Here is a 27,870-nt window from a genome sequence, read left to right on the forward strand (position 1 = left end):
ATCAAAACTTTCAATAACTTGCCAAAACATAATCAAAACAAATGAAAGCAAACCAAAACATTCCAAATACCCGCCAAAATATTTTAAAACCCGCCAAAACGAATCCAAACGTTCCACAACCTGCCAAGACAATAAAAACAACACAAGAGAAAACAAAACATTCTAAAACACCACCAAAACATTCCGAAAACCCGCCAAAAGATCATCAAAACAAATCAAAACAAACCAAACAATAGGAGGAACACGGCAACATATTGGCAAGCAAGAGACGGAGAGCGCGGCACCACGGCACCTTCTAGGAGGCCAAGAAAGAAGCCGCACAACACCTGCACTGTGTCTGCAACTTTCAAACTGCTAGAAGCTAGTGGCTTGCCACTGGCCTGCCTCTTCAATTGCCATTAGCATTCCAATGGAAGCTATTCTTGGACAACTTTGCTCTGCTTGCTGCTAGTTCTGCCCCAGCCTACCATAGATAACCTTGCTCTTCCCTTGAGGCTCTGAGATGCCAAGAACTTGTCAACTTCAAAGGGCGGGCCGGGCTACATCTACTCAGCTGCCACAGTTTCTCCTTGCTAGACCTAGTGGGAAAGCATTTTGCTGAGATGCAGAAGGCAAGAAACGCAGAATACGGAGACGCGGAGCTGTCCCAAGTGCCGCTGCCAGGCGTCTTGCCGCAGAAGGAGCGCCCCGCAGCGCACCGCAACCGGCACCGTCATCTCTGCGCAAAGAGCCAAAATATTTGAAAACCCGCCAAAACTCATCCAAAAATATTTTCAAACCCGCCAAAATAGAAAACCAGACAGAAGTGATCAATACATTCGAAAAAACCTGACAAAACATGATAAAGCCCACCAAAGCTAATCCAAACACACCAAAAACTGGGCTAAACAGAATCAAAACCTTCTAAAAACCGGCCAAAATATTTCAAAACCCGTCAAAACTAATCAAAACATTCCGAATACCCGCCAAAACATTCCAAATACCCGCCAAAATATTTTAAACCCCGCCAAAAGGAATCCAAACATTCCAAAACCTGCCAACACAATAAAAACAACTCAAGAGAATACAAAACATTCTAAAACCCAACCAAAACATTCCCGAAAACCCGACAAAACATCATAAAAACAAATCAAAACCAACCAAAATATTCCGAAAACCCGCCAAAATAATTTAGACCCACAAAACTCATCAAAACATTCTGAAAAAATGCCAAAACATTAGAAAACCAGCCAGAACTGATCAAAACATTCAAAAAACTTGGCAAAACATCATAAAAACAAATCAAAACCAACCAAAACATTCAAAAAACCTGACAAAATAGTTTACAACCTGCCAAAACTGATCAAAACATTCTGAAAAGATGCCAAAATACTAGAAAACCAGTCAGAAGTGATCGAAACATTCAATAACTTGCCAAAACATAATCAAAACAAATGAAAGCAAACCAAAACATTCCAAATACCCGCCAAAATATTTTAAAACCCGCCAAAACGAATCCAAACGTTCCACAACCTGCCAAGACAATAAAAACAACACAAGAGAAAACAAAACATTCTAAAACACCACCAAAACATTCCGAAAACCCGCCAAAAGAACATCAAAACAAATCAAAACAAACCAAACAATAGGAGGAACACGGCAACATATTGGCAAGCAAGAGACGGAGAGTGCGGCACCTTCTAGGAGGCCAAGAAGGAAGCCGCACAACACCTGCACTGTGTCTGCAACTTTCAAACTGCTAGAAGATAGTGGCTTACCACTGGCCTGCCTCTTCAATTGCCATTAGCATTCCAATGGAAGCTATTCTTGGACAACTTTGCTCTGCTTGCAGCTAGTTCTGCCCCAGCCTACCATAGATAACCTTGCTCTTCCCTTGAGGCTCTGAGATGCCAAGAACTTGTCAACTTCAAAGGGCGGGCCGGGCTACATCTACTCAGCTGCCACAGTTTCTCCTTGCTAGACCTAGTGGGAAAGCATTTTGCTGAGATGCAGAAGGCAAGAAACGCAGAATACGGAGACGCGGAGCTGTCCCAAGTGCCGCTGCCAGGCGTCTTTCCGCAGAAGGAGCGCCCCGGAGCGCACCGCAACCGGCACCGTCATCTCTGCGCAAAGAGCCAAAATCTTTGAAAACCCGCCAAAACTCATCCAAAAATATTTTCAAACCCGCCAAAATAGAAAACCAGACAGAAGTGATCAATACATTCGAAAAAACCTGACAAAACATGATAAAGCCCACCAAAGCTAATCCAAACACACCAAAAACTGGGCTAAACAGAATCAAAACCTTCTAAAAACCGGCCAAAATATTTCAAAACCCGTCAAAACTAATCCAAACATTCCGAATACCCGCCAAAACATTCCAAATACCCGCCAAAATATTTTAAACCCCGCCAAAAGGAATCCAAACATTCCAAAACCTGCCAAGACAATAAAAACAACTCAAGAGAATACAAAACATTCTAAAACCCAACCAAAACATTCCGAAAACCCGCCAAAACATCATAAAAACAAATCAAAACCAACCAAAATATTCCGAAAACCCGCCAAAATAATTTAGACCCACAAAACTCATCAAAACATTCTGAAAAAATGCCAAAACATTAGAAAACCAGCCAGAACTGATCAAAACATGCAAAAAACTTGGCAAAACACCATAAAAACAAACCAAAACCAACCAAAACATTCCAAAAACCCGACAAAATATTTTACAACCTGCCAAAACTGATCAAAACATTCTGAAAAGATGCCAAAATACTAGAAAACCAGTCAGAAGTGATCAAAACTTTCAATAACTTGCCAAAACATAATCAAAACAAATGAAAGCAAACCAAAACATTCCAAATACCCGCCAAAATATTTTAAAACCCGCCAAAACGAATCCAAACGTTCCACAACCTGCCAAGACAATAAAAACAACACAAGAGAAAACAAAACATTCTAAAACACCACCAAAACATTCCGAAAACCCGCCAAAAGATCATCAAAACAAATCAAAACAAACCAAACAATAGGAGGAACACGGCAACATATTGGCAAGCAAGAGACGGAGAGCGCGGCACCACGGCACCTTCTAGGAGGCCAAGAAAGAAGCCGCACAACACCTGCACTGTGTCTGCAACTTTCAAACTGCTAGAAGCTAGTGGCTTGCCACTGGCCTGCCTCTTCAATTGCCATTAGCATTCCAATGGAAGCTATTCTTGGACAACTTTGCTCTGCTTGCTGCTAGTTCTGCCCCAGCCTACCATAGATAACCTTGCTCTTCCCTTGAGGCTCTGAGATGCCAAGAACTTGTCAACTTCAAAGGGCGGGCCGGGCTACATCTACTCAGCTGCCACAGTTTCTCCTTGCTAGACCTAGTGGGAAAGCATTTTGCTGAGATGCAGAAGGCAAGAAACGCAGAATACGGAGACGCGGAGCTGTCCCAAGTGCCGCTGCCAGGCGTCTTGCCGCAGAAGGAGCGCCCCGCAGCGCACCGCAACCGGCACCGTCATCTCTGCGCAAAGAGCCAAAATATTTGAAAACCCGCCAAAACTAATCCAAAAATATTTTCAAACCCGCCAAAATAGAAAACCAGACAGAAGTGATCAATACATTCGAAAAAACCTGACAAAACATGATAAAGCCCACCAAAGCTAATCCAAACACACCAAAAACTGGGCTAAACAGAATCAAAACCTTCTAAAACCCGGCCAAAATATTTCCAAACCCGTCAAAACTAATCAAAACATTCCGAATACCCGCCAAAACATTCCAAATACCCGCCAAAATATTTTAAACCCCGCCAAAAGGAATCCAAACATTCCAAAACCTGCCAACACAATAAAAACAACTCAAGAGAATACAAAACATTCTAAAACCCAACCAAAACATTCCCGAAAACCCGACAAAACATCATAAAAACAAATCAAAACCAACCAAAATATTCCGAAAACCCGCCAAAATAATTTAGACCCACAAAACTCATCAAAACATTCTGAAAAAATGCCAAAACATTAGAAAACCAGCCAGAACTGATCAAAACATTCAAAAAACTTGGCAAAACATCATAAAAACAAATCAAAACCAACCAAAACATTCAAAAAACCTGACAAAATAGTTTACAAGCTGCCAAAACTGATCAAAACATTCTGAAAAGATGCCAAAATACTAGAAAACCAGTCAGAAGTGATCGAAACATTCAATAACTTGCCAAAACATAATCAAAACAAATGAAAGCAAACCAAAACATTCCAAATACCCGCCAAAATATTTTAAAACCCGCCAAAACGAATCCAAACGTTCCACAACCTGCCAAGACAATAAAAACAACACAAGAGAAAACAAAACATTCTAAAACACCACCAAAACATTCCGAAAACCCGCCAAAACATCATCAAAACAAATCAAAACAAACCAAACAATAGGAGGAACGGCAACATATTGGCAAGCAAGAGACGGAGAGCGCGGCACCTTCTAGGAGGCCAAGAAGGAAGCCGCACAACACCTGCACTGTGTCTGCAACTTTCAAACTGCTAGAAGATAGTGGCTTACCACTGGCCTGCCTCTTCAATTGCCATTAGCATTCCAATGGAAGCTATTCTTGGACAACTTTGCTCTGCTTGCAGCTAGTTCTGCCCCAGCCTACCATAGATAACCTTGCTCTTCCCTTGAGGTTCTGAGATGCCAAGAACTTGTCAACTTCAAAGGGCGGGCCGGGCTACATCTACTCAGCTGCCACAGTTTCTCCTTGCTAGACCTAGTGGGAAAGCATTTTGCTGAGATGCAGAAGGCAAGAAACGCAGAATACGGAGACGCGGAGCTGTCCCAAGTGCCGCTGCCAGGCGTCTTTCCGCAGAAGGAGCGCCCCGCAGCGCACCGCAACCGGCACCGTCATCTCTGCGCAAAGAGCCAAAATCTTTGAAAACCCGCCAAAACTCATCCAAAAATATTTTCAAACCCGCCAAAATAGAAAACCAGACAGAAGTGATCAATACATTCGAAAAAACCTGACAAAACATGATAAAGCCCACCAAAGCTAATCCAAACACACCAAAAACTGGGCTAAACAGAATCAAAACCTTCTAAAAACCGGCCAAAATATTTCAAAACCCGTCAAAACTAATCCAAACATTCCGAATACCCGCCAAAACATTCCAAATACCCGCCAAAATATTTTAAACCCCGCCAAAAGGAATCCAAACATTCCAAAACCTGCCAAGACAATAAAAACAACTCAAGAGAATACAAAACATTCTAAAACCCAACCAAAACATTCCGAAAACCCGCCAAAACATCATAAAAACAAATCAAAACCAACCAAAATATTCCGAAAACCCGCCAAAATAATTTAGACCCACAAAACTCATCAAAACATTCTGAAAAAATGCCAAAACATTAGAAAACCAGCCAGAACTGATCAAAACATGCAAAAAACTTGGCAAAACACCATAAAAACAAACCAAAACCAACCAAAACATTCCAAAAACCCGACAAAATATTTTACAACCTGCCAAAACTGATCAAAACATTCTGAAAAGATGCCAAAATACTAGAAAACCAGTCAGAAGTGATCAAAACTTTCAATAACTTGCCAAAACATAATCAAAACAAATGAAAGCAAACCAAAACATTCCAAATACCCGCCAAAATATTTTAAAACCCGCCAAAACGAATCCAAACGTTCCACAACCTGCCAAGACAATAAAAACAACACAAGAGAAAACAAAACATTCTAAAACACCACCAAAACATTCCGAAAACCCGCCAAAAGATCATCAAAACAAATCAAAACAAACCAAACAATAGGAGGAACACGGCAACATATTGGCAAGCAAGAGACGGAGAGCGCGGCACCACGGCACCTTCTAGGAGGCCAAGAAAGAAGCCGCACAACACCTGCACTGTGTCTGCAACTTTCAAACTGCTAGAAGCTAGTGGCTTGCCACTGGCCTGCCTCTTCAATTGCCATTAGCATTCCAATGGAAGCTATTCTTGGACAACTTTGCTCTGCTTGCTGCTAGTTCTGCCCCAGCCTACCATAGATAACCTTGCTCTTCCCTTGAGGCTCTGAGATGCCAAGAACTTGTCAACTTCAAAGGGCGGGCCGGGCTACATCTACTCAGCTGCCACAGTTTCTCCTTGCTAGACCTAGTGGGAAAGCATTTTGCTGAGATGCAGAAGGCAAGAAACGCAGAATACGGAGACGCGGAGCTGTCCCAAGTGCCGCTGCCAGGCGTCTTGCCGCAGAAGGAGCGCCCCGCAGCGCACCGCAACCGGCACCGTCATCTCTGCGCAAAGAGCCAAAATATTTGAAAACCCGCCAAAACTAATCCAAAAATATTTTCAAACCCGCCAAAATAGAAAACCAGACAGAAGTGATCAATACATTCGAAAAAACCTGACAAAACATGATAAAGCCCACCAAAGCTAATCCAAACACACCAAAAACTGGGCTAAACAGAATCAAAACCTTCTAAAACCCGGCCAAAATATTTCCAAACCCGTCAAAACTAATCAAAACATTCCGAATACCCGCCAAAACATTCCAAATACCCGCCAAAATATTTTAAACCCCGCCAAAAGGAATCCAAACATTCCAAAACCTGCCAACACAATAAAAACAACTCAAGAGAATACAAAACATTCTAAAACCCAACCAAAACATTCCCGAAAACCCGACAAAACATCATAAAAACAAATCAAAACCAACCAAAATATTCCGAAAACCCGCCAAAATAATTTAGACCCACAAAACTCATCAAAACATTCTGAAAAAATGCCAAAACATTAGAAAACCAGCCAGAACTGATCAAAACATTCAAAAAACTTGGCAAAACATCATAAAAACAAATCAAAACCAACCAAAACATTCAAAAAACCTGACAAAATAGTTTACAAGCTGCCAAAACTGATCAAAACATTCTGAAAAGATGCCAAAATACTAGAAAACCAGTCAGAAGTGATCGAAACATTCAATAACTTGCCAAAACATAATCAAAACAAATGAAAGCAAACCAAAACATTCCAAATACCCGCCAAAATATTTTAAAACCCGCCAAAACGAATCCAAACGTTCCACAACCTGCCAAGACAATAAAAACAACACAAGAGAAAACAAAACATTCTAAAACACCACCAAAACATTCCGAAAACCCGCCAAAACATCATCAAAACAAATCAAAACAAACCAAACAATAGGAGGAACGGCAACATATTGGCAAGCAAGAGACGGAGAGCGCGGCACCTTCTAGGAGGCCAAGAAGGAAGCCGCACAACACCTGCACTGTGTCTGCAACTTTCAAACTGCTAGAAGATAGTGGCTTACCACTGGCCTGCCTCTTCAATTGCCATTAGCATTCCAATGGAAGCTATTCTTGGACAACTTTGCTCTGCTTGCAGCTAGTTCTGCCCCAGCCTACCATAGATAACCTTGCTCTTCCCTTGAGGTTCTGAGATGCCAAGAACTTGTCAACTTCAAAGGGCGGGCCGGGCTACATCTACTCAGCTGCCACAGTTTCTCCTTGCTAGACCTAGTGGGAAAGCATTTTGCTGAGATGCAGAAGGCAAGAAACGCAGAATACGGAGACGCGGAGCTGTCCCAAGTGCCGCTGCCAGGCGTCTTTCCGCAGAAGGAGCGCCCCGGAGCGCACCGCAACCGGCACCGTCATCTCTGCGCAAAGAGCCAAAATCTTTGAAAACCCGCCAAAACTCATCCAAAAATATTTTCAAACCCGCCAAAATAGAAAACCAGACAGAAGTGATCAATACATTCGAAAAAACCTGACAAAACATGATAAAGCCCACCAAAGCTAATCCAAACACACCAAAAACTGGGCTAAACAGAATCAAAACCTTCTAAAAACCGGCCAAAATATTTCAAAACCCGTCAAAACTAATCCAAACATTCCGAATACCCGCCAAAACATTCCAAATACCCGCCAAAATATTTTAAACCCCGCCAAAAGGAATCCAAACATTCCAAAACCTGCCAAGACAATAAAAACAACTCAAGAGAATACAAAACATTCTAAAACCCAACCAAAACATTCCGAAAACCCGCCAAAACATCATAAAAACAAATCAAAACCAACCAAAATATTCCGAAAACCCGCCAAAATAATTTAGACCCACAAAACTCATCAAAACATTCTGAAAAAATGCCAAAACATTAGAAAACCAGCCAGAACTGATCAAAACATGCAAAAAACTTGGCAAAACACCATAAAAACAAATCAAAACCAACCAAAACATTCCAAAAACCCGACAAAATATTTTACAACCTGCCAAAACTGATCAAAACATTCTGAAAAGATGCCAAAATACTAGAAAACCAGTCAGAAGTGATCAAAACTTTCAATAACTTGCCAAAACATAATCAAAACAAATGAAAGCAAACCAAAACATTCCAAATACCCGCCAAAATATTTTAAAACCCGCCAAAACGAATCCAAACGTTCCACAACCTGCCAAGACAATAAAAACAACACAAGAGAAAACAAAACATTCTAAAACACCACCAAAACATTCCGAAAACCCGCCAAAAGATCATCAAAACAAATCAAAACAAACCAAACAATAGGAGGAACACGGCAACATATTGGCAAGCAAGAGACGGAGAGCGCGGCACCACGGCACCTTCTAGGAGGCCAAGAAAGAAGCCGCACAACACCTGCACTGTGTCTGCAACTTTCAAACTGCTAGAAGCTAGTGGCTTGCCACTGGCCTGCCTCTTCAATTGCCATTAGCATTCCAATGGAAGCTATTCTTGGACAACTTTGCTCTGCTTGCTGCTAGTTCTGCCCCAGCCTACCATAGATAACCTTGCTCTTCCCTTGAGGCTCTGAGATGCCAAGAACTTGTCAACTTCAAAGGGCGGGCCGGGCTACATCTACTCAGCTGCCACAGTTTCTCCTTGCTAGACCTAGTGGGAAAGCATTTTGCTGAGATGCAGAAGGCAAGAAACGCAGAATACGGAGACGCGGAGCTGTCCCAAGTGCCGCTGCCAGGCGTCTTGCCGCAGAAGGAGCGCCCCGCAGCGCACCGCAACCGGCACCGTCATCTCTGCGCAAAGAGCCAAAATATTTGAAAACCCGCCAAAACTCATCCAAAAATATTTTCAAACCCGCCAAAATAGAAAACCAGACAGAAGTGATCAATACATTCGAAAAAACCTGACAAAACATGATAAAGCCCACCAAAGCTAATCCAAACACACCAAAAACTGGGCTAAACAGAATCAAAACCTTCTAAAAACCGGCCAAAATATTTCAAAACCCGTCAAAACTAATCAAAACATTCCGAATACCCGCCAAAACATTCCAAATACCCGCCAAAATATTTTAAACCCCGCCAAAAGGAATCCAAACATTCCAAAACCTGCCAACACAATAAAAACAACTCAAGAGAATACAAAACATTCTAAAACCCAACCAAAACATTCCCGAAAACCCGACAAAACATCATAAAAACAAATCAAAACCAACCAAAATATTCCGAAAACCCGCCAAAATAATTTAGACCCACAAAACTCATCAAAACATTCTGAAAAAATGCCAAAACATTAGAAAACCAGCCAGAACTGATCAAAACATTCAAAAAACTTGGCAAAACATCATAAAAACAAATCAAAACCAACCAAAACATTCAAAAAACCTGACAAAATAGTTTACAAGCTGCCAAAACTGATCAAAACATTCTGAAAAGATGCCAAAATACTAGAAAACCAGTCAGAAGTGATCGAAACATTCAATAACTTGCCAAAACATAATCAAAACAAATGAAAGCAAACCAAAACATTCCAAATACCCGCCAAAATATTTTAAAACCCGCCAAAACGAATCCAAACGTTCCACAACCTGCCAAGACAATAAAAACAACACAAGAGAAAACAAAACATTCTAAAACACCACCAAAACATTCCGAAAACCCGCCAAAAGATCATCAAAACAAATCAAAACAAACCAAACAATAGGAGGAACGGCAACATATTGGCAAGCAAGAGACGGAGAACGCGGCACCTTCTAGGAGGCCAAGAAGGAAGCCGCACAACACCTGCACTGTGTCTGCAACTTTCAAACTGCTAGAAGATAGTGGCTTACCACTGGCCTGCCTCTTCAATTGCCATTAGCATTCCAATGGAAGCTATTCTTGGACAACTTTGCTCTGCTTGCAGCTAGTTCTGCCCCAGCCTACCATAGATAACCTTGCTCTTCCCTTGAGGTTCTGAGATGCCAAGAACTTGTCAACTTCAAAGGGCGGGCCGGGCTACATCTACTCAGCTGCCACAGTTTCTCCTTGCTAGACCTAGTGGGAAAGCATTTTGCTGAGATGCAGAAGGCAAGAAACGCAGAATACGGAGACGCGGAGCTGTCCCAAGTGCCGCTGCCAGGCGTCTTTCCGCAGAAGGAGCGCCCCGGAGCGCACCGCAACCGGCACCGTCATCTCTGCGCAAAGAGCCAAAATATTTGAAAACCCGCCAAAACTCATCCAAAAATATTTTCAAACCCGCCAAAATAGAAAACCAGACAGAAGTGATCAATACATTCGAAAAAACCTGACAAAACATGATAAAGCCCACCAAAGCTAATCCAAACACACCAAAAACTGGGCTAAACAGAATCAAAACCTTCTAAAAACCGGCCAAAATATTTCAAAACCCGTCAAAACTAATCCAAACATTCCGAATACCCGCCAAAACATTCCAAATACCCGCCAAAATATTTTAAACCCCGCCAAAAGGAATCCAAACATTCCAAAACCTGCCAACACAATAAAAACAACTCAAGAGAATACAAAACATTCTAAAACCCAAGCAAAACATTCCGAAAACCCGCCAAAACATCATAAAAACAAATCAAAACCAACCAAAATATTCCGAAAACCCGCCAAAATAATTTAGACCCACAAAACTCATCAAAACATTCTGAAAAAATGCCAAAACATTAGAAAACCAGCCAGAACTGATCAAAACATGCAAAAAACTTGGCAAAACACCATAAAAACAAATCAAAACCAACCAAAACATTCCAAAAACCCGACAAAATATTTTACAACCTGCCAAAACTGATCAAAACATTCTGAAAAGATGCCAAAATACTAGAAAACCAGTCAGAAGTGATCAAAACTTTCAATAACTTGCCAAAACATAATCAAAACAAATGAAAGCAAACCAAAACATTCCAAATACCCGCCAAAATATTTTAAAACCCGCCAAAACGAATCCAAACGTTCCACAACCTGCCAAGACAATAAAAACAACACAAGAGAAAACAAAACATTCTAAAACACCACCAAAACATTCCGAAAACCCGCCAAAAGATCATCAAAACAAATCAAAACAAACCAAACAATAGGAGGAACACGGCAACATATTGGCAAGCAAGAGACGGAGAGCGCGGCACCACGGCACCTTCTAGGAGGCCAAGAAAGAAGCCGCACAACACCTGCACTGTGTCTGCAACTTTCAAACTGCTAGAAGCTAGTGGCTTGCCACTGGCCTGCCTCTTCAATTGCCATTAGCATTCCAATGGAAGCTATTCTTGGACAACTTTGCTCTGCTTGCTGCTAGTTCTGCCCCAGCCTACCATAGATAACCTTGCTCTTCCCTTGAGGCTCTGAGATGCCAAGAACTTGTCAACTTCAAAGGGCGGGCCGGGCTACATCTACTCAGCTGCCACAGTTTCTCCTTGCTAGACCTAGTGGGAAAGCATTTTGCTGAGATGCAGAAGGCAAGAAACGCAGAATACGGAGACGCGGAGCTGTCCCAAGTGCCGCTGCCAGGCGTCTTGCCGCAGAAGGAGCGCCCCGCAGCGCACCGCAACCGGCACCGTCATCTCTGCGCAAAGAGCCAAAATATTTGAAAACCCGCCAAAACTCATCCAAAAATATTTTCAAACCCGCCAAAATAGAAAACCAGACAGAAGTGATCAATACATTCGAAAAAACCTGACAAAACATGATAAAGCCCACCAAAGCTAATCCAAACACACCAAAAACTGGGCTAAACAGAATCAAAACCTTCTAAAAACCGGCCAAAATATTTCAAAACCCGTCAAAACTAATCCAAACATTCCGAATACCCGCCAAAACATTCCAAATACCCGCCAAAATATTTTAAACCCCGCCAAAAGGAATCCAAACATTCCAAAACCTGCCAACACAATAAAAACAACTCAAGAGAATACAAAACATTCTAAAACCCAACCAAAACATTCCCGAAAACCCGACAAAACATCATAAAAACAAATCAAAACCAACCAAAATATTCCGAAAACCCGCCAAAATAATTTAGACCCACAAAACTCATCAAAACATTCTGAAAAAATGCCAAAACATTAGAAAACCAGCCAGAACTGATCAAAACATTCAAAAAACTTGGCAAAACATCATAAAAACAAATCAAAACCAACCAAAACATTCAAAAAACCTGACAAAATAGTTTACAACCTGCCAAAACTGATCAAAACATTCTGAAAAGATGCCAAAATACTAGAAAACCAGTCAGAAGTGATCGAAACATTCAATAACTTGCCAAAACATAATCAAAACAAATGAAAGCAAACCAAAACATTCCAAATACCCGCCAAAATATTTTAAAACCCGCCAAAACGAATCCAAACGTTCCACAACCTGCCAAGACAATAAAAACAACACAAGAGAAAACAAAACATTCTAAAACACCACCAAAACATTCCGAAAACCCGCCAAAAGATCATCAAAACAAATCAAAACAAACCAAACAATAGGAGGAACACGGCAACATATTGGCAAGCAAGAGACGGAGAGCGCGGCACCACGGCACCTTTTAGGAGGCCAAGAAAGAAGCCGCACAACACCTGCACTGTGTCTGCAACTTTCAAACTGCTAGAAGCTAGTGGCTTGCCACTGGCCTGCCTCTTCAATTGCCATTAGCATTCCAATGGAAGCTATTCTTGGACAACTTTGCTCTGCTTGCTGCTAGTTCTGCCCCAGCCTACCATAGATAACCTTGCTCTTCCCTTGAGGCTCTGAGATGCCAAGAACTTGTCAACTTCAAAGGGCGGGCCGGGCTACATCTACTCAGCTGCCACAGTTTCTCCTTGCTAGACCTAGTGGGAAAGCATTTTGCTGAGATGCAGAAGGCAAGAAACGCAGAATACGGAGACGCGGAGCTGTCCCAAGTGCCGCTGCCAGGCGTCTTTCCGCAGAAGGAGCGCCCTGGAGCGCACCGCAACCGGCACCGTCGTCTCTGCGCAAAGAGCCAAAATATTTTCAAACCCGCCAAAACTAATCCAAAAATATTTTCAAACCCGCCAAAATAGAAAACCAGACAGAAGTGATCAATACATTCGAAAAAACCTGACAAAACATGATAAAGCCCACCAAAGCTAATCCAAACACACCAAAAACTGGGCTAAACAGAATCAAAACCTTCTAAAAACCTGCCAAAATATTTCAAAACCCGTCAAAACTAATCCAAACATTCCGAATACCCGCCAAAACATTCCAAATACCCACCAAAATATTTTAAACCCCGCCAAAAGGAATCCAAACATTCCAAAACCTGCCAACACAATAAAAACAACTCAAGAGAATACAAAACATTCTAAAACCCAACCAAAACATTCCGAAAACCCGCCAAAACATCATAAAAACAAATCAAAACCAACCAAAATATTCCGAAAACCCGCCAAAATAATTTAGACCCACAAAACTCATCAAAACATTCTGAAAAAATGCCAAAACATTAGAAAACCAGCCAGAACTGATCAAAACATGCAAAAAACTTGGCAAAACACCATAAAAACAAATCAAAACCAACCAAAACATTCCAAAAACCTGACAAAATAGTTTACAACCTGCCAAAACTGATCAAAACATTCTGAAAAGATGCCAAAATACTAGAAAACCAGTCAGAAGTGATCAAAACTTTCAATAACTTGCCAAAACATAATCAAAACAAATGAAAGCAAACCAAAACATTCCAAATACCCGCCAAAATATTTTAAAACCCGCCAAAACGAATCCAAACGTTCCACAACCTGCCAAGACAATAAAAACAACACAAGAGAAAACAAAACATTCTAAAACACCACCAAAACATTCCGAAAACCCGCCAAAAGATCATCAAAACAAATCAAAACAAACCAAACAATAGGAGGAACACGGCAACATATTGGCAAGCAAGAGACGGAGAGCGCGGCACCTTCTAGGAGGCCAAGAAAGAAGCCGCACAACACCTGCACTGTGTCTGCAACTTTCAAACTGCTAGAAGCTAGTGGCTTGCCACTGGCCTGCCTCTTCAATTGCCATTAGCATTCCAATGGAAGCTATTCTTGGACAACTTTGCTCTGCTTGCTGCTAGTTCTGCCCCAGCCTACCATAGATAACCTTGCTCTTCCCTTGAGGCTCTGAGATGCCAAGAACTTGTCAACTTCAAAGGGCGGGCCGGGCTACATCTACTCAGCTGCCACAGTTTCTCCTTGCTAGACCTAGTGGGAAAGCATTTTGCTGAGATGCAGAAGGCAAGAAACGCAGAATACGGAGACGCGGAGCTGTCCCAAGTGCCACTGCCAGGCGTTTTTCCGCAGAAGGACCGCCCCGGAGCGCACCGCAACCGGCACCGTCATCTCTGCGCAAAGAGCCAAAATATTTTCAAACCTGCCAAAACTAATCCAAAAATATTTTCAAACCCGCCAAAATAGAAAACCAGACAGAAGTGATCAATACATTCGAAAAAACCTGACAAAACATGATAAAGCCCACCAAAGCTAATCCAAACACACCAAAAACTGGGCTAAACAGAATCAAAACCTTCTAAAAACCGGCCAAAATATTTCAAAACCCGTCAAAACTAATCAAAACATTCCGAATACCTGCCAAAACATTCCAAATACCCGCCAAAATATTTTAAACCCCGCCAAAAGGAATCCAAACATTCCAAAACCTGCCAACACAATAAAAACAACTCAAGAGAATACAAAACATTCTAAAACCCAACCAAAACATTCCCGAAAACCCGCCAAAACATCATAAAAACAAATCAAAACCAACCAAAATATTCCGAAAACCCGCCAAAATAATTTAGACCCACAAAACTCATCAAAACATTCTGAAAAAATGCCAAAACATTAGAAAACCAGCCAGAACTGATCAAAACATTCAAAAAACTTGGCAAAACATCATAAAAACAAATCAAAACCAACCAAAACATTCAAAAAACCTGACAAAATAGTTTACAAGCTGCCAAAACTGATCAAAACATTCTGAAAAGATGCCAAAATACTAGAAAACCAGTCAGAAGTGATCAAAACTTTCAATAACTTGCCAAAACATAATCAAAACAAATGAAAGCAAACCAAAACATTCCAAATACCCACCAAAATATTTTAAAACCCGCCAAAACGAATCCAAACGTTCCACAACCTGCCAAGACAATAAAAACAACACAAGAGAAAACAAAACATTCTAAAACACCACCAAAACATTCCGAAAACCCGCCAAAAGATCATCAAAACAAATCAAAACAAACCAAACAATAGGAGGAACACGGCAACATATTGGCAAGCAAGAGACGGAGAGCGCGGCACCTTCTAGGAGGCCAAGAAAGAAGCCGCACAACACCTGCACTGTGTCTGCAACTTTCAAACTGCTAGAAGCTAGTGGCTTGCCACTGGCCTGCCTCTTCAATTGCCATTAGCATTCCAATGGAAGCTATTCTTGGACAACTTTGCTCTGCTTGCTGCTAGTTCTGCCCCAGCCTACCATAGATAACCTTGCTCTTCCCTTGAGGCTCTGAGATGCCAAGAACTTGTCAACTTCAAAGGGCGGGCCGGGCTACATCTACTCAGCTGCCACAGTTTCTCCTTGCTAGACCTAGTGGGAAAGCATTTTGCTGAGATGCAGAAGGCAAGAAACGCAGAATACGGAGACGCGGAGCTGTCCCAAGTGCCGCTGCCAGGCGTCTTTCCGCAGAAGGAGCGCCCCGCAGCGCACCGCAACCGGCACCGTCATCTCTGCGCAAAGAGCCAAAATCTTTGAAAACCCGCCAAAACTCATCCAAAAATATTTTCAAACCCGCCAAAATAGAAAACCAGACAGAAGTGATCAATACATTCGAAAAAACCTGACAAAACATGATAAAGCCCACCAAAGCTAATCCAAACACACCAAAAACTGGGCTAAACAGAATCAAAACCTTCTAAAAACCGGCCAAAATATTTCAAAACCCGTCAAAACTAATCAAAACATTCCGAATACCCGCCAAAACATTCCAAATACCCGCCAAAATATTTTAAACCCCGCCAAAAGGAATCCAAACATTCCAAAACCTGCCAACACAATAAAAACAACTCAAGAGAATACAAAACATTCTAAAACCCAACCAAAACATTCCCGAAAACCCGACAAAACATCATAAAAACAAATCAAAACCAACCAAAATATTCCGAAAACCCGCCAAAATAATTTAGACCCACAAAACTCATCAAAACATTCTGAAAAAATGCCAAAACATTAGAAAACCAGCCAGAACTGATCAAAACATTCAAAAAACTTGGCAAAACATCATAAAAACAAATCAAAACCAACCAAAACATTCAAAAAACCTGACAAAATAGTTTACAAGCTGCCAAAACTGATCAAAACATTCTGAAAAGATGCCAAAATACTAGAAAACCAGTCAGAAGTGATCGAAACATTCAATAACTTGCCAAAACATAATCAAAACAAATGAAAGCAAACCAAAACATTCCAAATACCCGCCAAAATATTTTAAAACCCGCCAAAACGAATCCAAACGTTCCACAACCTGCCAAGACAATAAAAACAACACAAGAGAAAACAAAACATTCTAAAACACCACCAAAACATTCCGAAAACCCGCCAAAAGATCATCAAAACAAATCAAAACAAACCAAACAATAGGAGGAACACGGCAACATATTGGCAAGCAAGAGACGGAGAGCGCGGCACCACGGCACCTTCTAGGAGGCCAAGAAAGAAGCCGCACAACACCTGCACTGTGTCTGCAACTTTCAAACTGCTAGAAGCTAGTGGCTTGCCACTGGCCTGCCTCTTCAATTGCCATTAGCATTCCAATGGAAGCTATTCTTGGACAACTTTGCTCTGCTTGCTGCTAGTTCTGCCCCAGCCTACCATAGATAACCTTGCTCTTCCCTTGAGGCTCTGAGATGCCAAGAACTTGTCAACTTCAAAGGGCGGGCCGGGCTACATCTACTCAGCTGCCACAGTTTCTCCTTGCTAGACCTAGTGGGAAAGCATTTTGCTGAGATGCAGAAGGCAAGAAACGCAGAATACGGAGACGCGGAGCTGTCCCAAGTGCCGCTGCCAGGCGTCTTGCCGCAGAAGGAGCGCCCCGCAGCGCACCGCAACCGGCACCGTCATCTCTGCGCAAAGAGCCAAAATATTTGAAAACCCGCCAAAACTCATCCAAAAATATTTTCAAACCCGCCAAAATAGAAAACCAGACAGAAGTGATCAATACATTCGAAAAAACCTGACAAAACATGATAAAGCCCACCAAAGCTAATCCAAACACACCAAAAACTGGGCTAAACAGAATCAAAACCTTCTAAAAACCGGCCAAAATATTTCAAAACCCGTCAAAACTAATCCAAACATTCCGAATACCCGCCAAAACATTCCAAATACCCGCCAAAATATTTTAAACCCCGCCAAAAGGAATCCAAACATTCCAAAACCTGCCAACACAATAAAAACAACTCAAGAGAATACAAAACATTCTAAAACCCAACCAAAACATTCCCGAAAACCCGACAAAACATCATCAAAACAAATCAAAACCAACCAAAATATTCCGAAAACCCGCCAAAATAATTTAGACCCACAAAACTCATCAAAACATTCTGAAAAAATGCCAAAACATTAGAAAACCAGCCAGAACTGATCAAAACATTCAAAAAACTTGGCAAAACATCATAAAAACAAATCAAAACCAACCAAAACATTCAAAAAACCTGACAAAATAGTTTACAACCTGCCAAAACTGATCAAAACATTCTGAAAAGATGCCAAAATACTAGAAAACCAGTCAGAAGTGATCAAAACTTTCAATAACTTGCCAAAACATAATCAAAACAAATGAAAGCAAACCAAAACATTCCAAATACCCGCCAAAATATTTTAAAACCCGCCAAAACGAATCCAAACGTTCCACAACCTGCCAAGACAATAAAAACAAGAGAAAACAAAACATTCTAAAACACCACCAAAACATTCCGAAAACCCGCCAAAAGATCATCAAAACAAATCAAAACAAACCAAACAATAGGAGGAACACGGCAACATATTGGCAAGCAAGAGACGGAGAGCGCGGCACCACGGCACCTTCTAGGAGGCCAAGAAAGAAGCCGCACAACACCTGCACTGTGTCTGCAACTTTCAAACTGCTAGAAGCTAGTGGCTTGCCACTGGCCTGCCTCTTCAATTGCCATTAGCATTCCAATGGAAGCTATTCTTGGACAACTTTGCTCTGCTTGCTGCTAGTTCTGCCCCAGCCTACCATAGATAACCTTGCTCTTCCCTTGAGGCTCTGAGATGCCAAGAACTTGTCAACTTCAAAGGGCGGGCCGGGCTACATCTACTCAGCTGCCACAGTTTCTCCTTGCTAGACCTAGTGGGAAAGCATTTTGCTGAGATGCAGAAGGCAAGAAACGCAGAATACGGAGACGCGGAGCTGTCCCAAGTGCCGCTGCCAGGCGTCTTGCCGCAGAAGGAGCGCCCCGCAGCGCACCGCAACCGGCACCGTCATCTCTGCGCAAAGAGCCAAAATATTTGAAAACCCGCCAAAACTCATCCAAAAATATTTTCAAACCCGCCAAAATAGAAAACCAGACAGAAGTGATCAATACATTCGAAAAAACCTGACAAAACATGATAAAGCCCACCAAAGCTAATCCAAACACACCAAAAACTGGGCTAAACAGAATCAAAACCTTCTAAAAACCGGCCAAAATATTTCAAAACCCGTCAAAACTAATCCAAACATTCCGAATACCCGCCAAAACATTCCAAATACCCGCCAAAATATTTTAAACCCCGCCAAAAGGAATCCAAACATTCCAAAACCTGCCAACACAATAAAAACAACTCAAGAGAATACAAAACATTCTAAAACCCAACCAAAACATTCCCGAAAACCCGACAAAACATCATAAAAACAAATCAAAACCAACCAAAATATTCCGAAAACCCGCCAAAATAATTTAGACCCACAAAACTCATCAAAACATTCTGAAAAAATGCCAAAACATTAGAAAACCAGCCAGAACTGATCAAAACATTCCAAAAACTTGGCAAAACACCATAAAAACAAATCAAAACCAACCAAAACATTCCAAAAACCCGACAAAATATTTTACAACCTGCCAAAACTGATCAAAACATTCTGAAAAGATGCCAAAATACTAGAAAACCAGTCAGAAGTGATCAAAACTTTCAATAACTTGCCAAAACATAATCAAAACAAATGAAAGCAAACCAAAACATTCCAAATACCCGCCAAAATATTTTAAAACCCGCCAAAACGAATCCAAACGTTCCACAACCTGCCAAGACAATAAAAACAACACAAGAGAAAACAAAACATTCTAAAACACCACCAAAACATTCCGAAAACCCGCCAAAAGATCATCAAAACAAATCAAAACAAACCAAACAATAGGAGGAACACGGCAACATATTGGCAAGCAAGAGACGGAGAGCGCGGCACCACGGCACCTTCTAGGAGGCCAAGAAAGAAGCCGCACAACACCTGCACTGTGTCTGCAACTTTCAAACTGCTAGAAGCTAGTGGCTTGCCACTGGCCTGCCTCTTCAATTGCCATTAGCATTCCAATGGAAGCTATTCTTGGACAACTTTGCTCTGCTTGCTGCTAGTTCTGCCCCAGCCTACCATAGATAACCTTGCTCTTCCCTTGAGGCTCTGAGATGCCAAGAACTTGTCAACTTCAAAGGGCGGGCCGGGCTACATCTACTCAGCTGCCACAGTTTCTCCTTGCTAGACCTAGTGGGAAAGCATTTTGCTGAGATGCAGAAGGCAAGAAACGCAGAATACGGAGACGCGGAGCTGTCCCAAGTGCCGCTGCCAGGCGTCTTTCCGCAGAAGGAGCGCCCTGGAGCGCACCGCAACCGGCACCGTCGTCTCTGCGCAAAGAGCCAAAATATTTTCAAACCCGCCAAAACTAATCCAAAAATATTTTCAAACCCGCCAAAATAGAAAACCAGACAGAAGTGATCAATACATTCGAAAAAACCTGACAAAACATGATAAAGCCCACCAAAGCTAATCCAAACACACCAAAAACTGGGCTAAACAGAATCAAAACCTTCTAAAAACCTGCCAAAATATTTCAAAACCCGTCAAAACTAATCCAAACATTCCGAATACCCGCCAAAACATTCCAAATACCCACCAAAATATTTTAAACCCCGCCAAAAGGAATCCAAACATTCCAAAACCTGCCAACACAATAAAAACAACTCAAGAGAATACAAAACATTCTAAAACCCAACCAAAACATTCCGAAAACCCGCCAAAACATCATAAAAACAAATCAAAACCAACCAAAATATTCCGAAAACCCGCCAAAATAATTTAGACCCACAAAACTCATCAAAACATTCTGAAAAAATGCCAAAACATTAGAAAACCAGCCAGAACTGATCAAAACATGCAAAAAACTTGGCAAAACACCATAAAAACAAATCAAAACCAACCAAAACATTCCAAAAACCCGACAAAATAGTTTACAACCTGCCAAAACTGATCAAAACATTCTGAAAAGATGCCAAAATACTAGAAAACCAGTCAGAAGTGATCAAAACTTTCAATAACTTGCCAAAACATAATCAAAACAAATGAAAGCAAACCAAAACATTCCAAATACCCGCCAAAATATTTTAAAACCCGCCAAAACGAATCCAAACGTTCCACAACCTGCCAAGACAATAAAAACAACACAAGAGAAAACAAAACATTCTAAAACACCACCAAAACATTCCGAAAACCCGCCAAAAGATCATCAAAACAAATCAAAACAAACCAAACAATAGGAGGAACACGGCAACATATTGGCAAGCAAGAGACGGAGAGCGCGGCACCTTCTAGGAGGCCAAGAAAGAAGCCGCACAACACCTGCACTGTGTCTGCAACTTTCAAACTGCTAGAAGCTAGTGGCTTGCCACTGGCCTGCCTCTTCAATTGCCATTAGCATTCCAATGGAAGCTATTCTTGGACAACTTTGCTCTGCTTGCTGCTAGTTCTGCCCCAGCCTACCATAGATAACCTTGCTCTTCCCTTGAGGCTCTGAGATGCCAAGAACTTGTCAACTTCAAAGGGCGGGCCGGGCTACATCTACTCAGCTGCCACAGTTTCTCCTTGCTAGACCTAGTGGGAAAGCATTTTGCTGAGATGCAGAAGGCAAGAAACGCAGAATACGGAGACGCGGAGCTGTCCCAAGTGCCACTGCCAGGCGTTTTTCCGCAGAAGGAGCGCCCCGGAGCGCACCGCAACCGGCACCGTCATCTCTGCGCAAAGAGCCAAAATATTTTCAAACCTGCCAAAACTAATCCAAAAATATTTTCAAACCCGCCAAAATAGAAAACCAGACAGAAGTGATCAATACATTCGAAAAAACCTGACAAAACATGATAAAGCCCACCAAAGCTAATCCAAACACACCAAAAACTGGGCTAAACAGAATCAAAACCTTCTAAAAACCGGCCAAAATATTTCAAAACCCGTCAAAACTAATCAAAACATTCCGAATACCTGCCAAAACATTCCAAATACCCGCCAAAATATTTTAAACCCCGCCAAAAGGAATCCAAACATTCCAAAACCTGCCAACACAATAAAAACAACTCAAGAGAATACAAAACATTCTAAAACCCAACCAAAACATTCCCGAAAACCCGCCAAAACATCATAAAAACAAATCAAAACCAACCAAAATATTCCGAAAACCCGCCAAAATAATTTAGACCCACAAAACTCATCAAAACATTCTGAAAAAATGCCAAAACATTAGAAAACCAGCCAGAACTGATCAAAACATTCAAAAAACTTGGCAAAACATCATAAAAACAAATCAAAACCAACCAAAACATTCAAAAAACCTGACAAAATAGTTTACAAGCTGCCAAAACTGATCAAAACATTCTGAAAAGATGCCAAAATACTAGAAAACCAGTCAGAAGTGATCAAAACTTTCAATAACTTGCCAAAACATAATCAAAACAAATGAAAGCAAACCAAAACATTCCAAATACCCGCCAAAATATTTTAAAACCCGCCAAAACGAATCCAAACGTTCCACAACCTGCCAAGACAATAAAAACAACACAAGAGAAAACAAAACATTCTAAAACACCACCAAAACATTCCGAAAACCCGCCAAAAGATCATCAAAACAAATCAAAACAAACCAAACAATAGGAGGAACACGGCAACATATTGGCAAGCAAGAGACGGAGAGCGCGGCACCTTCTAGGAGGCCAAGAAAGAAGCCGCACAACACCTGCACTGTGTCTGCAACTTTCAAACTGCTAGAAGCTAGTGGCTTGCCACTGGCCTGCCTCTTCAATTGCCATTAGCATTCCAATGGAAGCTATTCTTGGACAACTTTGCTCTGCTTGCTGCTAGTTCTGCCCCAGCCTACCATAGATAACCTTGCTCTTCCCTTGAGGCTCTGAGATGCCAAGAACTTGTCAACTTCAAAGGGCGGGCCGGGCTACATCTACTCAGCTGCCACAGTTTCTCCTTGCTAGACCTAGTGGGAAAGCATTTTGCTGAGATGCAGAAGGCAAGAAACGCAGAATACGGAGACGCGGAGCTGTCCCAAGTGCCGCTGCCAGGCGTCTTTCCGCAGAAGGAGCGCCCCGCAGCGCACCGCAACCGGCACCGTCATCTCTGCGCAAAGAGCCAAAATCTTTGAAAACCCGCCAAAACTCATCCAAAAATATTTTCAAACCCGCCAAAATAGAAAACCAGACAGAAGTGATCAATACATTCGAAAAAACCTGACAAAACATGATAAAGCCCACCAAAGCTAATCCAAACACACCAAAAACTGGGCTAAACAGAATCAAAACCTTCTAAAAACCGGCCAAAATATTTCAAAACCCGTCAAAACTAATCAAAACATTCCGAATACCCGCCAAAACATTCCAAATACCCGCCAAAATATTTTAAACCCCGCCAAAAGGAATCCAAACATTCCAAAACCTGCCAACACAATAAAAACAACTCAAGAGAATACAAAACATTCTAAAACCCAACCAAAACATTCCCGAAAACCCGACAAAACATCATAAAAACAAATCAAAACCAACCAAAATATTCCGAAAACCCGCCAAAATAATTTAGACCCACAAAACTCATCAAAACATTCTGAAAAAATGCCAAAACATTAGAAAACCAGCCAGAACTGATCAAAACATTCAAAAAACTTGGCAAAACATCATAAAAACAAATCAAAACCAACCAAAACATTCAAAAAACCTGACAAAATAGTTTACAAGCTGCCAAAACTGATCAAAACATTCTGAAAAGATGCCAAAATACTAGAAAACCAGTCAGAAGTGATCGAAACATTCAATAACTTGCCAAAACATAATCAAAACAAATGAAAGCAAACCAAAACATTCCAAATACCCGCCAAAATATTTTAAAACCCGCCAAAACGAATCCAAACGTTCCACAACCTGCCAAGACAATAAAAACAACACAAGAGAAAACAAAACATTCTAAAACACCACCAAAACATTCCGAAAACCCGCCAAAAGATCATCAAAACAAATCAAAACAAACCAAACAATAGGAGGAACACGGCAACATATTGGCAAGCAAGAGACGGAGAGCGCGGCACCACGGCACCTTCTAGGAGGCCAAGAAAGAAGCCGCACAACACCTGCACTGTGTCTGCAACTTTCAAACTGCTAGAAGCTAGTGGCTTGCCACTGGCCTGCCTCTTCAATTGCCATTAGCATTCCAATGGAAGCTATTCTTGGACAACTTTGCTCTGCTTGCTGCTAGTTCTGCCCCAGCCTACCATAGATAACCTTGCTCTTCCCTTGAGGCTCTGAGATGCCAAGAACTTGTCAACTTCAAAGGGCGGGCCGGGCTACATCTACTCAGCTGCCACAGTTTCTCCTTGCTAGACCTAGTGGGAAAGCATTTTGCTGAGATGCAGAAGGCAAGAAACGCAGAATACGGAGACGCGGAGCTGTCCCAAGTGCCGCTGCCAGGCGTCTTGCCGCAGAAGGAGCGCCCCGCAGCGCACCGCAACCGGCACCGTCATCTCTGCGCAAAGAGCCAAAATATTTGAAAACCCGCCAAAACTCATCCAAAAATATTTTCAAACCCGCCAAAATAGAAAACCAGACAGAAGTGATCAATACATTCGAAAAAACCTGACAAAACATGATAAAGCCCACCAAAGCTAATCCAAACACACCAAAAACTGGGCTAAACAGAATCAAAACCTTCTAAAAACCGGCCAAAATATTTCAAAACCCGTCAAAACTAATCCAAACATTCCGAATACCCGCCAAAACATTCCAAATACCCGCCAAAATATTTTAAACCCCGCCAAAAGGAATCCAAACATTCCAAAACCTGCCAACACAATAAAAACAACTCAAGAGAATACAAAACATTCTAAAACCCAACCAAAACATTCCCGAAAACCCGACAAAACATCATCAAAACAAATCAAAACCAACCAAAATATTCCGAAAACCCGCCAAAATAATTTAGACCCACAAAACTCATCAAAACATTCTGAAAAAATGCCAAAACATTAGAAAACCAGCCAGAACTGATCAAAACATTCAAAAAACTTGGCAAAACATCATAAAAACAAATCAAAACCAACCAAAACATTCAAAAAACCTGACAAAATAGTTTACAACCTGCCAAAACTGATCAAAACATTCTGAAAAGATGCCAAAATACTAGAAAACCAGTCAGAAGTGATCAAAACTTTCAATAACTTGCCAAAACATAATCAAAACAAATGAAAGCAAACCAAAACATTCCAAATACCCGCCAAAATATTTTAAAACCCGCCAAAACGAATCCAAACGTTCCACAACCTGCCAAGACAATAAAAACAAGAGAAAACAAAACATTCTAAAACACCACCAAAACATTCCGAAAACCCGCCAAAAGATCATCAAAACAAATCAAAACAAACCAAACAATAGGAGGAACACGGCAACATATTGGCAAGCAAGAGACGGAGAGCGCGGCACCACGGCACCTTCTAGGAGGCCAAGAAAGAAGCCGCACAACACCTGCACTGTGTCTGCAACTTTCAAACTGCTAGAAGCTAGTGGCTTGCCACTGGCCTGCCTCTTCAATTGCCATTAGCATTCCAATGGAAGCTATTCTTGGACAACTTTGCTCTGCTTGCTGCTAGTTCTGCCCCAGCCTACCATAGATAACCTTGCTCTTCCCTTGAGGCTCTGAGATGCCAAGAACTTGTCAACTTCAAAGGGCGGGCCGGGCTACATCTACTCAGCTGCCACAGTTTCTCCTTGCTAGACCTAGTGGGAAAGCATTTTGCTGAGATGCAGAAGGCAAGAAACGCAGAATACGGAGACGCGGAGCTGTCCCAAGTGCCGCTGCCAGGCGTCTTTCCGCAGAAGGAGCGCCCCGGAGCGCACCGCAACCGGCACCGTCGTCTCTGCGCAAAGAGCCAAAATATTTGAAAACCCGCCAAAACTCATCCAAAAATATTTTCAAACCCGCCAAAATAGAAAACCAGACAGAAGTGATCAATACATTCGAAAAAACCTGACAAAACATGATAAAGCCCACCAAAGCTAATCCAAACACACCAAAAACTGGGCTAAACAGAATCAAAACCTTCTAAAAACCGGCCAAAATATTTCAAAACCCGTCAAAACTAATCAAAACATTCCGAATACCCGCCAAAACATTCCAAATACCCGCCAAAATATTTTAAACCCCGCCAAAAGGAATCCAAACATTCCAAAACCTGCCAACACAATAAAAACAACTCAAGAGAATACAAAACATTCTAAAACCCAACCAAAACATTCCGAAAACCCGACAAAACATCATAAAAACAAATCAAAACCAACCAAAATATTCCGAAAACCCGCCAAAATAATTTAGACCCACAAAACTCATCAAAACATTCTGAAAAAATGCCAAAACATTAGAAAACCAGCCAGAACTGATCAAAACATGCAAAAAACTTGGCAAAACACCATAAAAACAAATCAAAACCAACCAAAACATTCCAAAAACCCGACAAAATATTTTACAACCTGCCAAAACTGATCAAAACATTCTGAAAAGATGCCAAAATACTAGAAAACCAGTCAGAAGTGATCAAAACTTTCAATAACTTGCCAAAACATAATCAAAACAAATGAAAGCAAACCAAAACATTCCAAATACCCGCCAAAATATTTTAAAACCCGCCAAAACGAATCCAAACGTTCCACAACCTGCCAAGACAATAAAAACAACACAAGAGAAAACAAAACATTCTAAAACACCACCAAAACATTCCGAAAACCCGCCAAAAGATCATCAAAACAAATCAAAACAAACCAAACAATAGGAGGAACACGGCAACATATTGGCAAGCAAGAGACGGAGAGCGCGGCACCACGGCACCTTCTAGGAGGCCAAGAAAGAAGCCGCACAACACCTGCACTGTGTCTGCAACTTTCAAACTGCTAGAAGCTAGTGGCTTGCCACTGGCCTGCCTCTTCAATTGCCATTAGCATTCCAATGGAAGCTATTCTTGGACAACTTTGCTCTGCTTGCTGCTAGTTCTGCCCCAGCCTACCATAGATAACCTTGCTCTTCCCTTGAGGCTCTGAGATGCCAAGAACTTGTCAACTTCAAAGGGCGGGCCGGGCTACATCTACTCAGCTGCCACAGTTTCTCCTTGCTAGACCTAGTGGGAAAGCATTTTGCTGAGATGCAGAAGGCAAGAAACGCAGAATACGGAGACGCGGAGCTGTCCCAAGTGCCGCTGCCAGGCGTCTTGCCGCAGAAGGAGCGCCCCGGAGCGCACCGCAACCGGCACCGTCATCTCTGCGCAAAGAGCCAAAATATTTGAAAACCCGCCAAAACTCATCCAAAAATATTTTCAAACCCGCCAAAATAGAAAACCAGACAGAAGTGATCAATACATTCGAAAAAACCTGACAAAACATGATAAAGCCCACCAAAGCTAATCCAAACACACCAAAAACTGGGCTAAACAGAATCAAAACCTTCTAAAAACCGGCCAAAATATTTCAAAACCCGTCAAAACTAATCCAAACATTCCGAATACCCGCCAAAACATTCCAAATACCCGCCAAAATATTTTAAACCCCGCCAAAAGGAATCCAAACATTCCAAAACCTGCCAACACAATAAAAACAACTCAAGAGAATACAAAACATTCTAAAACCCAACCAAAACATTCCCGAAAACCCGACAAAACATCATAAAAACAAATCAAAACCAACCAAAATATTCCGAAAACCCGCCAAAATAATTTAGACCCACAAAACTCATCAAAACATTCTGAAAAAATGCCAAAACATTAGAAAACCAGCCAGAACTGATCAAAACATTCCAAAAACTTGGCAAAACACCATAAAAACAAATCAAAACCAACCAAAACATTCCAAAAACCCGACAAAATATTTTACAACCTGCCAAAACTGATCAAAACATTCTGAAAAGATGCCAAAATACTAGAAAACCAGTCAGAAGTGATCAAAACTTTCAATAACTTGCCAAAACATAATCAAAACAAATGAAAGCAAACCAAAACATTCCAAATACCCGCCAAAATATTTTAAAACCCGCCAAAACGAATCCAAACGTTCCAC

Source organism: Passer domesticus, chromosome 7 (assembly GCF_036417665.1).
Source record: "Passer domesticus isolate bPasDom1 chromosome 7, bPasDom1.hap1, whole genome shotgun sequence".
NCBI lineage: Eukaryota > Metazoa > Chordata > Aves > Passeriformes > Passeridae > Passer > Passer domesticus.